The 14448-nt window shown below is 44.3% G+C and overlaps 1 pseudogene; it reads left to right on the top strand.

Annotated features, from left to right (window-relative positions):
• Positions 1-13419: 13419 nt before the first annotated feature.
• On the top strand, positions 13420-13538 carry LOC134949186 (5S ribosomal RNA; annotated as a pseudogene).
• Positions 13539-14448: the final 910 nt, after the last annotated feature.

Here is a 14448-nt window from a genome sequence, read left to right as displayed (position 1 = left end):
CTGCTGTCACTTTCCCTGTCCCTCTGTCACTCTCCCTGTCCCTATGTCCCTGCTGTCACTTTCCCTGTCCCTCTGTCACTCTCCCTGTCCCTATGTCCCTGCTGTCACTTTCCCTGTCCCTCTCCCGATGTCCCTGCTGTCACTCTCCCTGAATTTTGTCTCATTCCATGTGGCATAATGTGAATTTCGGCTCATACTGTGTGCTATAATGTGAATTTCGGCTCATACCGTGTGCTATAATGTGAATTTCGGCTCATACCATGTGCTATAATGTGAATTTCAGCTCATACCGTGTGCTGTAATGTGAATTTCGGCTCATACCGTGTGCTATAATGTGAATTTCGGCTCATACCGTGTGCTATAATGTGAATTTCGGCTCATACCGTGTGCTATAATGTGAATATCAGCTCATACCGTGTGCTGTAATGTGAATTTCGGCTCATACCGTGTGCTGTAATGTGAATTTCGGCTCATACTGTGTGCTATAATGTGAATTTCGGCTCATACCGTGTGCTATAATGTGAATTTCAGCTCATACCGTGTGCTGTAATGTGAATTTCGGCTCATACCGTGTGCTATAATGTGAATTTCAGCTCATACCGTGTGCTGTAATGTGAATTTCGGCTCATACCGTGTGCTGTAATGTGAATTTCGGCTCATACTGAGTGCTATAATGTGAATTTCGGCTCATACCGTGTTCTATAATGTGAATTTCAGCTCATACCGTGTGCTGTAATGTGAATTTCGGCTCATACCGTGTGCTATAATGTGAATTTCGGCTCATACCGTGTGCTGTAATGTGAATTTCGTCTCATTCTGTGTGCTGTAATGTGAATTTCGGCTCATACCGTGTGCTGTAATGTGGGCATTTAGGGGTACATTTACTAAGCAGTGATAAGAGCGGAGAAGTGAGCCAGTGGAGAAGTTGCCCATGGCAACCAATCAACACTGAAGTAACATCTATAATTTGCATACTATAAAATGATACAGAGCTGCTGATTGGTTGATGGGGAAATTTCTCCACTGGCTCACTTCTCCACTTTTATCACTGCTTAGTAAATGTTCCACTTAATAACAAAAAAAAAAAAAAAAGAAGCTAGTTACAGTAAGTGGTTAAAAGCCCCAGACAACACAATACACATTTGGGTGTCATATGTGTACTCTAAACACCTTATGAATATGATCAGTCTATTCATGAAGCAGTGAAAAGTGTGGAGAAGTGAGCCAGTGGAGAAGTTGCCCATGGCAACCAATCAGCTGCTCTGTATAATATTATAGTATGTAAATTATAAATGTTACTTCAATCCTGATTGGTTGCCATGGTCAACTTCTGGCTCACTTCTCCACACTTTTCACTGCTTCATAAATAGCCCCTTTAAATCTGTTGACCGTTCCATGAGTAGAGCAATTATACATTTGTGTGCACTGTATTTGTAAATGTTGTTTTAGTACAGCTGACCATTGGACTGATTACATTACTATTACAATAGGCAGAGTCTGGGCTAGGTCCAATCCAGCAATTCTATCATTTACATTAGATGTAATAAGGTATAAGTTGTTATATTGGTAGAACAGTCTTCTGTTGCAGTTTCTATTATCTCATTATTGATTTTTTGTTTGCGTTTTAAAACAGAGATGTTGTAAATGATTTGCAGGCGGCAGAGACCCGGAGGCCCACGTTTATTAGCCGCTCTCTGCAACTCCTGGGCCCGCTGAAATTACTGTTAACACACACAGGTTAAAGAATCGTAACCTGCATCTTTATTCTAGACTCACCAGAAGCCAAACATTCTATTTCAAGGTTCCAGAGTTCCCTTCCTGCATGGCTTCTCATCATTAATGTTATGTGAGAAAGGATGAAAAGCCTGAGGTCTCTCCCGCATGCCCCACTCAGCACAGAACGCCAGCTGCCACCAACGCCGCTGATAGATTATTCGAAACAAATTGTCTATTAGGGTAAGCTGTAAATGGAAAATCGCGATAGTGGATGTCACTCTCTATAATAGCAGCATCAATCAGACGGATTTCATTCAGCAGATCATTATTGCAAGCACTTGGTATATATAGGGCCTAATTCAGATCTGAACGTAGATGTGTTAAATTTAGCACATCTACGATCAGTTTCACTCTGAGGACATTGAAGTGTGGTGAGGTGATACATCGGTGGAATATGTTACTACTGGGGGAGTGTAGGGAAGGGGGGGGGGTGCCGAGAGGGAGGGGCGGGTACTAATTACACAGGCCTGGACCTGTTGGAGGGGCCTGGTGGGGGCCCTGATCTGCGCAACCCTTCTTCTCACCGGTCAGACTGTAGCACTGCAGACTCTCTTCCCAGACCAGCACATGCAGCTTTGTGCGCTGAAGCTGCAGCAGTCTCATCTGCCTGCAGGGTGGGGTTAGTGATTGCACTGATCGCTCTCCCCCTGAATCTGTCCCTGGCTGAGCAATGCACAGCCCCTCTCCCCTTCTCCCATGCAGGTCGGCACCACTCTGTGGCACCTATACAATACTGTTAAATGTGTGTGTGAAAGGGGGCGGGGCCACACCTCCTTGATTAGGCCACTCCTCCTGCATTATTGGGGCCCAGACAGGCTGTCCTAATCTACTGAGATTAGCGAGGTGGCGGATAATATTACAGTGCTGACCTATGGTCATGAAGTTGGGGTTGATGTCTCTGAGGGATCTGTTGCGACTGGGGTATGGGGCGTGATACCACCACTGGATCAGTTACCACTGGGGAAGTGTGGAGCAATACTACAATGGGGGATTTGTGGGCACGGGGGGAAGGGGGTGTTAGGGGGATTTTTTCTCTCTAAAGTATTTAAATATATTTTTGACTAAATTAAATAAGAAAAAAGTTTTTTTTTGGTCACTTTTTAAATAATAATCGTCAGTTAAGTGGTTGAACAGTATTAAGTAGAGATGTGCACTGGAAATTTTTCGGGTTTTGTGTTTTGGTTTTGGATTCGGTTCTGCGGCCGTGTTTTGGATTCGGACGCGTTTTGCCAAAACCTCCCTGAAATTTTTTTGTCGGATTCGGGTGTGTTTTGGATTCGGGTGTTTTTTTACAAAAAACCCTCAAAAACAGCTTAAATCATAGAATTTGGGGGTCATTTTGATCCCATAGTATTATTAACCTCAATAACCATAATTTCCACTCATTTTCAGTCTATTCTGAACACCTCACACCTCACAATATTATTTTTAGTCCTAAAATTTGCACCGAGGTCGCTGGATGGCTAAGCTAAGCGACACAAGTGGCCGACACAAACACCTGGCCCATCTAGGAGTGGCACTACAGTGTCAGGCAGGATGGCACTTCAAAAAAATAGTCCCCAAACAGCACATGATGCAAAGAAAAAAAGAGGCGCACCAAGGTCGCTGTGTGACTAAGCTAAGCGACACAAGTGGCCGACACAAACACCTGGCCCATCTAGGAGTGGCACTGCAGTGTCAGGCAGGATGGCACTTCAAAAAAATAGTCCCCAAACAGCACATGATGCAAAGAAAAAAAGAGGCGCACCAAGGTCGCTGTGTGACTAAGCTAAGCGACACAAGTGGCCGACACAAACACCTGGCCCATCTAGGAGTGGCACTGCAGTGTCAGACAGGATGGCACTTAAAAAAATAGTCCCCAAACAGCACATGATGCAAAGAAAAATGAAAGAAAAAAGAGGTGCAAGATGGAATTGTCCTTGGGCCCTCCCACCCACCCTTATGTTGTATAAACAGGACATGCACACTTTAACGAACCCATCATTTCAGCGACAGGGTCTGCCACATGACTGTGACTGAAATGACTGGTTGGTTTGGGCCCCCACCAAAAAAGAAGCAATCAATCTCTCCTTGCACAAACTGGCTCTACAGAGGCAAGATGTCCACCTCATCATCATTCTCCGATTCCTCACCCCTTTCACTGTGTACATCCCCCTCCTCACAGATTATTAATTCGTCCCCACTGGAATCCACCATCTCAGATCCCTGTGTACTTTCTGGAGGCAATTGCTGCTGGTGAATGTCTCCACGGAGGAATTGATTATAATTCATTTTGATGAACATCATCTTCTCCACATTCTCTGGAAGTAACCTCGTACGCCGATTGCTGACAAGGTGAGCGGCTGCACTAAACACTCTTTCGGAGTACACACTGGAGGGAGGGCAACTTAGGTAGAATAAAGCCAGTTTGTGCAAGGGCCTCCAAATTGCCTCTTTTTCCTGCCAGTATACGTACGGACTGTCTGACGTGCCTACTTGGATGCGGTCACTCATATAATCCTCCACCATTCTTTCAATGGTGAGAGAATCATATGCAGTGACAGTAGACGACATGTCAGTAATCGTTGGCAGGTCCTTCAGTCCGGACCAGATGTCAGCACTCGCTCCAGACAGCTCTGCATCACCGCCAGCGGGTGGGCTCAGAATTCTTAGCCTTTTCCTCGCACCCCCAGTTGCGGGAGAATGTGAAGGAGGAGCTGTTGACGGGTCACGTTCCGCTTGACTTGACAATTTTCTCACCAGCAGGCCTTTGAACCTCTGCAGACTTGTGTCTGCTGGAAAGAGAGATACAACGTAGGTTTTAAATCTAGGATCGAGCACGGTGGCCAAAATGTAGTGCTCTGATTTCAACAGATTGACCACCCGTGAATCCTGGTTAAGCGAATTAAGGGCTCCATCCACAAGTCCCACATGCCTAGCGGAATCGCTCTGTTTTAGCTCCTCCTTCAATCTCTCCAGCTTCTTCTGCAAAAGCCTGATGAGGGGAATGACCTGACTCAGGCTGGCAGTGTCTGAACTGACTTCACGTGTGGCAAGTTCAAAGGGTTGCAGAACCTTGCACAACGTTGAAATCATTCTCCACTGCGCTTGAGTCAGGTGGATTCCCCCTCCTTTGCCTATATCGTGGGCAGATGTATAGGCTTGAATGGCCTTTTGCTGCTCCTCCATCCTCTGAAGCAAATAGAGGGTTGAATTCCACCTCGTTACCACCTCTTGCTTCAGATGATGGCAGGGCAGGTTCAGGACTGTTTGCTGGTGCTCCAGTCTTCGGCACGCGGTGGCTGAATGCCGAAAGTGGCCCGCAATTCTTTGGGCCACCGACAGCATCTCTTGCAGGCCCCTGTCGTTTTTTAAATAATTCTGCACCACCAAATTCAATGTATGTGCAAAACATGGGACGTGCTGGAATTTGCCCAGATGTAATGCACGCACAATATTGCTGGCGTTGTCCGATGTCACAAATCCCCAGGAGAGTCCAATTGGGGTAAGCCATTCTGCGATGATGTTCCTCAGTTTCCGTAAGAGGTTGTCAGCTGTGTGCCTCTTCCGGAAAGCGGTGATACAAAGCGTAGCCTGCCTAGGAATAAGTTGGCGTTTGCGAGATGCTGCTACTGGTGCCACCGCTGCTGTTCTTGCTGCGGGAGGCAATACATCTACCCAGTGGGCTGTCACAGTCATATAGTCCGGAGTCTGCCCTGCACCACTTGTCCACATGTCCGTGGTTAAGTGGACATTGGGTACAACTGCATTTTTTAGGACACTGGTGACTCTTTTTCTGACGTCTGTGTACATTTTCGGTATCTCCTGCCTAGAGAAATGGAACCTAGATGGTATTTGGTAGCGGGGACACAGTACCTCAATCAAGTCTCTAGTTGCCTGTGAATTAACGGTGGATACCGGACACACGTTTCTCACCACCCAGGCTGACAAGACCTGAGTTATCCGCTTTGCAGCAGGATGACTGCTGTGATATTTCATCTTCCTCGCAAAGGACTGTTGGACAGTCAATTGCTTACTGGAAGTAGTACAAGTGGTCTTCCGACTTCCCCTCTGGGATGACGATCGACTCCCAGCAGCAACAACAGCAGCACCAGCAGCAGTAGGCATTACACTCAAGGATGCATTGGAGGAATCCCAGGCAGGAGAGGACTCGTCATACTTGCCAGTGACATGGCCTGCAGGACTATTGGCTTTCCTGTGTAAGGTGGAAATTGACACTGAGGGAGTTGGTGGTGTGGTTTGCAGGAGCTTGGTTACAAGAGGAAGGGATTTAGTGGTCAGTGGACTGCTTCCGCTGTCATCCAAAGTTTTTGAACTAGTCACTGACTTCTGATGAATGCGGACCAGGTGACGTATAAAGGAGGATGTTCCTAGGTGGTTAACGTCCTTACCCCTACTTATTACAGCTTGACAAAGGCAACACACGGCTTGACACCTGTTGTCCGCATTTGTGTTGAAATAATTCCACACCGAAGAGGTGATTTTTTTTGTATTTTGACCAGGCATGTCAATGGCCATATTCGTCCCACGGACAACAGGTGTCTCCCCGGGTGCCTGACTTAAACAAACCACCTCACCATCAGAATCCTCCTTGTCAATTTCCTCCCCAGCGCCAGCAACACCCATATCCTCATCCTGGTGTACTTCAACACTAACATCTTCAATTTGACTATCAGGAAATGGACTGCGGGTGCTCCTACCAGCACTTGCAGGGGGCATGCAAATGGTGGAAGGTGCAAGCTCTTCCCGTCCAGTGTTGGGAAGGTCAGGCATCGCAACCGACACAATTGGACTCTCCTTGGGGATTTGTGATTTAGAAGAACGCACAGTTCTTTGCTGTGCTTTTGCCAGCTTAAGTCTTTTCATTTTTCTAGCGAGAGGATGAGTGCTTCCATCCTCATGTGAATCTGAACCACTAGCCATGAACATAGGCCAGGGCCTCAGCCGTTCCTTGCCACTCCGTGTCGTAAATGGCATATTGGCAAGTTTACGCTTCTCATCAGACGCTTTCAATTTTGATTTTTGGGTCATTTTACTGAACTTTTGTTTTTTGGATTTTACATGCTCTCTACTATGACATAGGGCATCGGCCTAGGCAGACGACGTTGATGGCATTTCATCGTCTCGGCCATGACTAGTGGCAGCAGCTTCAGCACGAGGTGGAAGTGGATCTTGATCTTTCCCTATTTTAACCTCCACATTTTTGTTCTCCTTATTTTAATGTGTGGAATTATATGCCAGTATCAATAGCAATGGCCTACTACTATATATACTGCGCACAACTGAAATGCACCACAGGTATGGATGGATAGTATACTTGACGACACAGAGGTAGGTAGAGCAGTGGCCTTCCGAACCGTACTGCTATATATACTGGTGGTCACTGTCAGCAAACTGCAAAACTAAAATGCACCACAGGTATAGAATCTAGATGGATAGTATACTTGACGACACAGACGTAGGTAGAGCAGTGGCCTTCCGTACCGTACTGCTATATATACTTGTGGTCACTGTCAGCAAACTGCAAAACTAAAATGCACCACAGGTATAGAATCTAGATGGATAGTATACTTGACGACACAGAGGTAGGTAGAGCAGTGGCCTTCCGTACCGTACTGCTATATATACTGGTGGTCACTGTCAGCAAACTGCAAAACTAAAATGCACCACAGGTATTGAATCTAGATGGATAGTATACTTGACAACACAGAGGTAGGTAGAGCAGTGGCCTTCCGTACCGTACTGCTATATATACTGGTGGTCACTGTCAGCAAACTGCAAAACTAAAATGCACCACAGGTATAGAATCTAGATGGATAGTATACTTGACGACACAGAGGTAGGTAGAGCAGTGGCCTTCCGTACCATACTGCTATATATACTGGTGGTCACTGTCAGCAAACTGCAGAACTAAAATGCACCACAGGTATAGAATCTAGATGGATAGTATACTTGACGACACAGAGGTAGGTAGAGCAGTGGCCTTCCGTAACGTACTGCTATATATACTGGTGGTCACTGTCAGCAAACTGCAAAACTAAAATGCACCACAGGTATCGAATCTAGATGGATAGTATACTTGACGACACAGAGGTAGGTAGAGCAGTGGCCTTCCGTACCGTACTGCTATATATACTGGTGGTCACTGTCAGCAAACTGCAAAACTAAAATGCACCACAGGTATAGAATCTAGATGGATAGTATACCTGACAACACAGAGGTAGGTAGAGCAGTGGCCTTCCGTACCGTACTGCTATATATACTGGTGGTCACTGTCAGCAAACTGCAAAACTAAAATGCACCACAGGTATAGAATCTAGATGGATAGTATACTTGACGACACAGAGGTAGGTAGAGCAGTGGCCTTCCGTACCGTACTGCTATATATACTGGTGGTCACTGTCAGCAAACTGCAAAACTAAAATGCACCACAGGTATAGAATCTAGATGGATAGTATACTTGACGACACAGGTAGGTAGAGCAGTGGCCTTCCGTACCGTACTGCTATATATACTGGTGGTCACTGTCAGCAAACTGCAAAACTAAAATGCACCACAGGTATAGAATCTAGATGGATAGTATACTTGATGACACAGAGGTAGGTAGAGCAGTGGCCTTCCGTACCGTACTGCTATATATACTGGTGGTCACTGTCAGCAAACTGCAAAACTAAAATGCACCACAGGTATAGAATCTAGATGGATAGTATACTTGACGACACAGAGGTATGTAGAGCAGTGGCCTTCCGTACCATACTGCTATATATACTGGTGGTCACTGTCAGCAAACTGCAAAACTAAAATGCACCACAGGTATAAAATCTAGATGGATAGTATACTTGACGACACAGAGGTAGGTAGAGCAGTGGCCTTCCGTACCGTACTGCTATATATACTGGTGGTCACTGTCAGCAAACTGCAAAACTAAAATGCACCACAGGTATAGAATCTGGATGGATAGTATACTTGACGACACAGAGGTAGGTAGAGCAGTGGCCTTCCGTACCGTACTGCTATATATACTGGTGGTCACTGTCAGCAAACTGCAGAACTAAAATGCACCACAGGTATAGAATCTAGATGGATAGTATACTTGACGACACAGGTAGGTAGAGCAGTGGCCTTCCGTACCGTACTGCTATATATACTGGTGGTCACTGTCAGCAAACTGCAAAACTAAAATGCACCACAGGTATAGGATCTAGATGGATAGTATACTTGATGACACAGAGGTAGGTAGAGCAGTGGCCTTCCGTACCGTACTGCTATATATACTGGTGGTCACTGTCAGCAAACTGCAAAACTAAAATGCACCACAGGTATAGAATCTAGATGGATAGTATACTTGACAACACAGAGGTAGGTAGAGCAGTGGCCTTCCGTACCATACTGCTATATATACTGGTGGTCACTGTCAGCAAACTGCAAAACTAAAATGCACCACAGGTATAGAATCTAGATGGATAGTATACTTGACAACACAGAGGTAGGTAGAGCAGTGGCCTTCTGTACCGTACTACTATATATACTGGTGGTCACTGTCAGCAAACTGCAAAACTAAAATGCACCACAGGTATAGAATCTAGATGGATAGTATACTTGACGACACAGAGGTAGGTAGAGCAGTGGCCTTCCGTACCGTACTGCTATATATACTGGTGGTCACTGTCAGCAAACTGCAAAACTAAAATGCACCACAGGTATAGAATCTAGGTGGATAGTATACTTGACGACACAGAGGTAGGTAGAGCAGTGGCCTTCCGTACCGTACTGCTATATATAATGGTGGTCACTGTCAGCAAACTGCAAAACTAAAATGCACCACAGGTATAGAATCTAGATGGATAGTATACTTGACGACACAGGTAGGTAGAGCAGTGGCCTTCCGTACCGTACTGCTATATATACTGGTGGTCACTGTCAGCAAACTGCAAAACTAAAATGCACCACAGGTATAGAATCTAGATGGATAGTATACTTGACGACACAGAGGTAGGTAGAGCAGTGGCCTTCCGTACCATACTGCTATATATACTGGTGGTCACTGTCAGCAAACTGCAAAACTAAAATGCACCACAGGTATAAAATCTAGATGGATAGTATACTTGACGACACAGAGGTAGGTAGAGCAGTGGCCTTCCGTACCGTACTGCTATATATACTGGTGGTCACTGTCAGCAAACTGCAAAACTAAAATGCACCACAGGTATAGAATCAAGATGGATAGTATACTTGACGACACAGAGGTAGGTAGAGCAGTGGCCTTCCGTACCGTACTGCTATATATACTGGTGGTCACTGTCAGCAAACTGCAAAACTAAAATGCACCACAGGTATAGAATCTAGATGGATAGTATACTTGATGACACAGAGGTAGGTAGAGCAGTGGCCTTCCGTACCGTACTGCTATATATACTGGTGGTCACTGTCAGCAAACTGCAAACTAAAATGCATCACAGGTATAGAATCTAGATGGATAGTATACTTGACGACACAGAGGTAGGTAGAGCAGTGGCCTTCCGTACCGTACTGCTATATATACTGGTGGTCACTGTCAGCAAACTGCAAAACTAAAATGCACCACAGGTATAGAATCTAGATGGATAGTATACTTGACGACACAGAGGTAGGTAGAGCAGTGGCCTTCCGTACCGTACTGCTATATATACTGGTGGTCACTGGTCAGCAAAACTCTGCACTGTACTCCTCCTATATAATATACTGGTGGTCCCCAGTACCCACAATAAAGCAGTGTAAGCACAGATATATGCAGCACACTGAGCACAGATATGGAGCGTTTTTTAGGCAGAGAACGGATAAAACTGGTGGTCACTGATCAGCAAAACTCTGCACTGTACTCCTCCTATATAATACAGCTGCTCCCCAGTCCCCACAATTAAGCAATAAGCACAAATATTTGCAGCAACATTAATAAACGAATAGGACGCCAGCCACGTCCTCTCCCTAACATTTCCAATGCACGAGTGAAAATGGCGGCGACGCGCGGCTCCTTATATAGAATCCGAATCTCGTGAGAATCCGACAGCGGGATGATGACGTTCGGGCACGCTCGAGTTAACCGAGCCATACGGGAGAATCCGAGTATGCCTTGGACCCCTGTAAAATGGGTGAAGTTCGGGGGGGTTCGGTTTCCGAGGAACCGAACCCGCTCATCACTAGTATTAAGTGACCCAAAAATGGCATGTAATATAGGCTGACCATATTATCCCTTTTACCTGGGACCAGTGTCGGACTGGGGCATGAAGGGCCCACCAGGGGGATGCCGTAATAGGGGCCCATACTTAGGGGTGTGGCCAGCCTAAAAAGGGTGTGTGGCCAGCCTCTACAGAGGCTTGAAATACACAATAGTTTAGTGCAGTGTAATGCAACATATCTACCATGTATAATACAAGTGCATAGTCTGGAACCTGATCCCTAGAGGAAGGAGTGGGCCCTCAGGCAGTGGGGCCTACCGGTGGTTTCCCTGTGGGCCAGCCCGACCCTGCCTGGGACGCTCATAGATTACACAGATTCTGTGGCTGTCTAACTTCAAGCCTACATTTCACCTGGTTTAAGTCAGCCACCGAATCTGTGTAATTCATGAGCGTCCCAGGTAAAAGGGATAATATGGTCAGGGCCGGAGCTTCCACTAGGCAGCTTTAGGCAGCTGAAAGAAAATAAGCAGATAGTAATAAAACCTGCAGATAAGGGAGGAGGAATTGTGATTTTAGACAAAGAAAAATATCACCAGGAAGCAATAAGACTCCTAGCCGACAAAGATACTTATGAAGAACTCCCAAATAACCCTATTGAATTATACAAAAAGGAATATGGAACATTGATAAAGAAAGGGAGCACAAAAGGAATCCTAAACAAAAAAGAAAGTACATTCCTTCAACAAACAAACCCAAGGATGCCAGTCTTTTATTTTTTACCAAAAATTCACAAGGACATAACTAACCCACCAGGACGACCCATAATATCAGGAATCGGATCGCTCACCACCCATCTTTCAGAATACATAGACAATATATTACAGGGAACAGTAACCACACAAAAAAGTTACCTCAGAGACACCACTCAAATATTGAAACTACTGGACGAAATAAAATGGGAGGACAACGACATCCTAGTAACTTACGATGTAAAATCATTATACACATGTATAGACCATCAGAATGGATGTAAGGCAATTACACAAATCCTAGGAAATCAGTCAGACCTACCGGAAGAACAGGTAAACTTCGTGATAGAAGGTATACAATTCATTCTCAACCACAACATATTCTGGTACAACAAGACTCACTACAGACAAGTCCGCGGGATCGCTATGGGCACGAAATTCGCACCAAGTTACGCGAACCTATTTATGGCGCAGTGGGAGGAAGACTGTATTTGGAAAAACAACAACCTATTAGAGCACATAGCACTTTGGAAACGCTACATCGATGACATCATAGTCATCTGGACAGGACCACTCAACAAACTCATGGAATTCACAAAATATATCAACACCAACAACCTAAATTTGGAATTTACAGAAACACACAGTTGCGAAACAATTAATTTTCTGGACTTGACAATTTACATTGAAAACAGAACAATACAGACAAAAACTTTTATTAAGCCCGTGGACTGCAACAACTTCATACCAGCAACCAGCAACCATCATAAGAACTGGCTGCGAGGAATACCTGGGGGACAATTCAAAAGATTCAAGAGGAATTGTTCCAAAAACATCACCTTTGAGGACCAAATTTTGACACTAGAAGAGAAATTTCTTGATAGGAACTACGACAAAGACACCGTTCATAAAGCTATAGAAGTTGCAAAAGAAACAAAAAGAGAAGACCTCCTTAAATACAAAGAAAAAAAACAGGAACTGAAAGAAGTGATCTTTATCACCAACTACAATAGTCAGCATAAACACTTTGAAAAAATAATCAACAAGAACTGGCATCTACTCAGACGAGACGAGGAAATCAAAGAATACATACAAGACCGCCCAAGGTTGGTTTACAGAAAAGCACCCAACATAAAGCAAGAAATAGTATCCAGCTTTCTACCTGAAGAAAAAAAGGAAAAAGAAAGAACTTGGATAAATGACACCACACCTGGATTCTATCACTGCACAAGATGTAAAGCATGCAAAACATGCAAACAGAGAAGCACAAAACCAGTAAGTAACTTTAAATCGAATGAACCCAAACAAATTTTCAAGATAAAAGAAAAGATGACCTGCGACACAACAGGAATAATATATCTACTAACCTGCCCATGCAACCTACAATATATAGGTCGAACCACAAGAAGCCTAAAAACAAGGATAAGCGAACACCTAAGGAATATTGACAATGAAGTAGAGACACACAGCGTTTCAGATCACTTCAAAAAGAACCATAAACATGACGGAAGCCTTTTGAATTTTATAGCTATCAAGAAAGTAAAAATACCCTGGCGGGGTGGAGACTACATCAAAACTATGTCCAGAGAAGAAACAAAGTGGATATACAATATGCAAACATTAGCGCCAAAAGGTCTAAACATCGACTTTGAGCTCAGCAGTTTCTTGGGAGACTAACCAATGCCACAAAAATGCCCAGTAGGTTCTAACCACACCACCAGGGTTGCCAACAAGTGTATAAATACTGCCATACCACTCACAAACCACCCGATCCCATTCCGAACTCGGAAGTAAAGAGGTTTGGGCCTAGCAAGTAATAGAATGGGGGACCGTCTATGAACCCTAGGTGCAGTAATGTCACTTATGACAACACCCTGGTGACGACGTGAGACAACCTGTCTGTGACACAAGTGGAAAAAGGACCAATCTACCAGAAAAAACATTAAGGCTTAAACCAAGAAAAACCAAGAAATAAGGAACAGCCAATCAGAAAATACCCATGATCAAGTAAAGAAGAACAAACACTCCCCACAAGAAGAATCTTAAATGAACTAATATCAAAGATCGAAAAGCTCCATGAAACATCCAATTGAAAACTTCTAGCCATTCACTTAGACATTTTTAACCACTATTGCCTATCTGCATGCTAAATAAACAAAATAAAATAATTTTTTAACATTCCTTCACATCCTTTACATATTCATAACAGGTGTCCAAATAGTTATACTCTATATAAGCACTTTACAGATACCACATCTAAATTACACCTGTTAGGAATAATACCAGCACTGCTTTCTGTGATGCCACTAATATATTCATTTGCATATAACTTCACTCTCCCTACTTCACTATCCCTTTTTATTGCAAATTTTTCTGTGAAAATGACACCAACTTCACAGAAAGATATATCAGATACTTTGTTTCAAACCAATAGAATGTATCAGCAAGTTGCACTCAACCCTATGATGTAACAAAGTACTATTTATGCAAAGATGAAGACGGAAATAGACTCACATTTACTGTTAAACAAACCGAAAACAGGATTTCAAACAAAAACAGGCTTTATAATAGAAATGCTAATCGCATGAATTGAAAGGAAACCATCACGAACCAATCACAGCAGATCTAATACTATTTAAAAGAGCCCGAGACACATGTCATCACACTGTCCCTGACGAAGCACGGCATCATTGGCCGAGCGAAACGCGTTGGACCACGCCCCCTTTGTCCACCCGAAACCCGGAGATCCCGATTCCCTGGAAGACGCC

Source organism: Pseudophryne corroboree, chromosome 1 (genome assembly GCF_028390025.1).
Source record: "Pseudophryne corroboree isolate aPseCor3 chromosome 1, aPseCor3.hap2, whole genome shotgun sequence".
Classification (NCBI taxonomy): domain Eukaryota; kingdom Metazoa; phylum Chordata; class Amphibia; order Anura; family Myobatrachidae; genus Pseudophryne; species Pseudophryne corroboree.
Note: the sequence above shows the minus strand (reverse complement) of the source record. Positions and strands in the feature narration are given on the sequence as shown.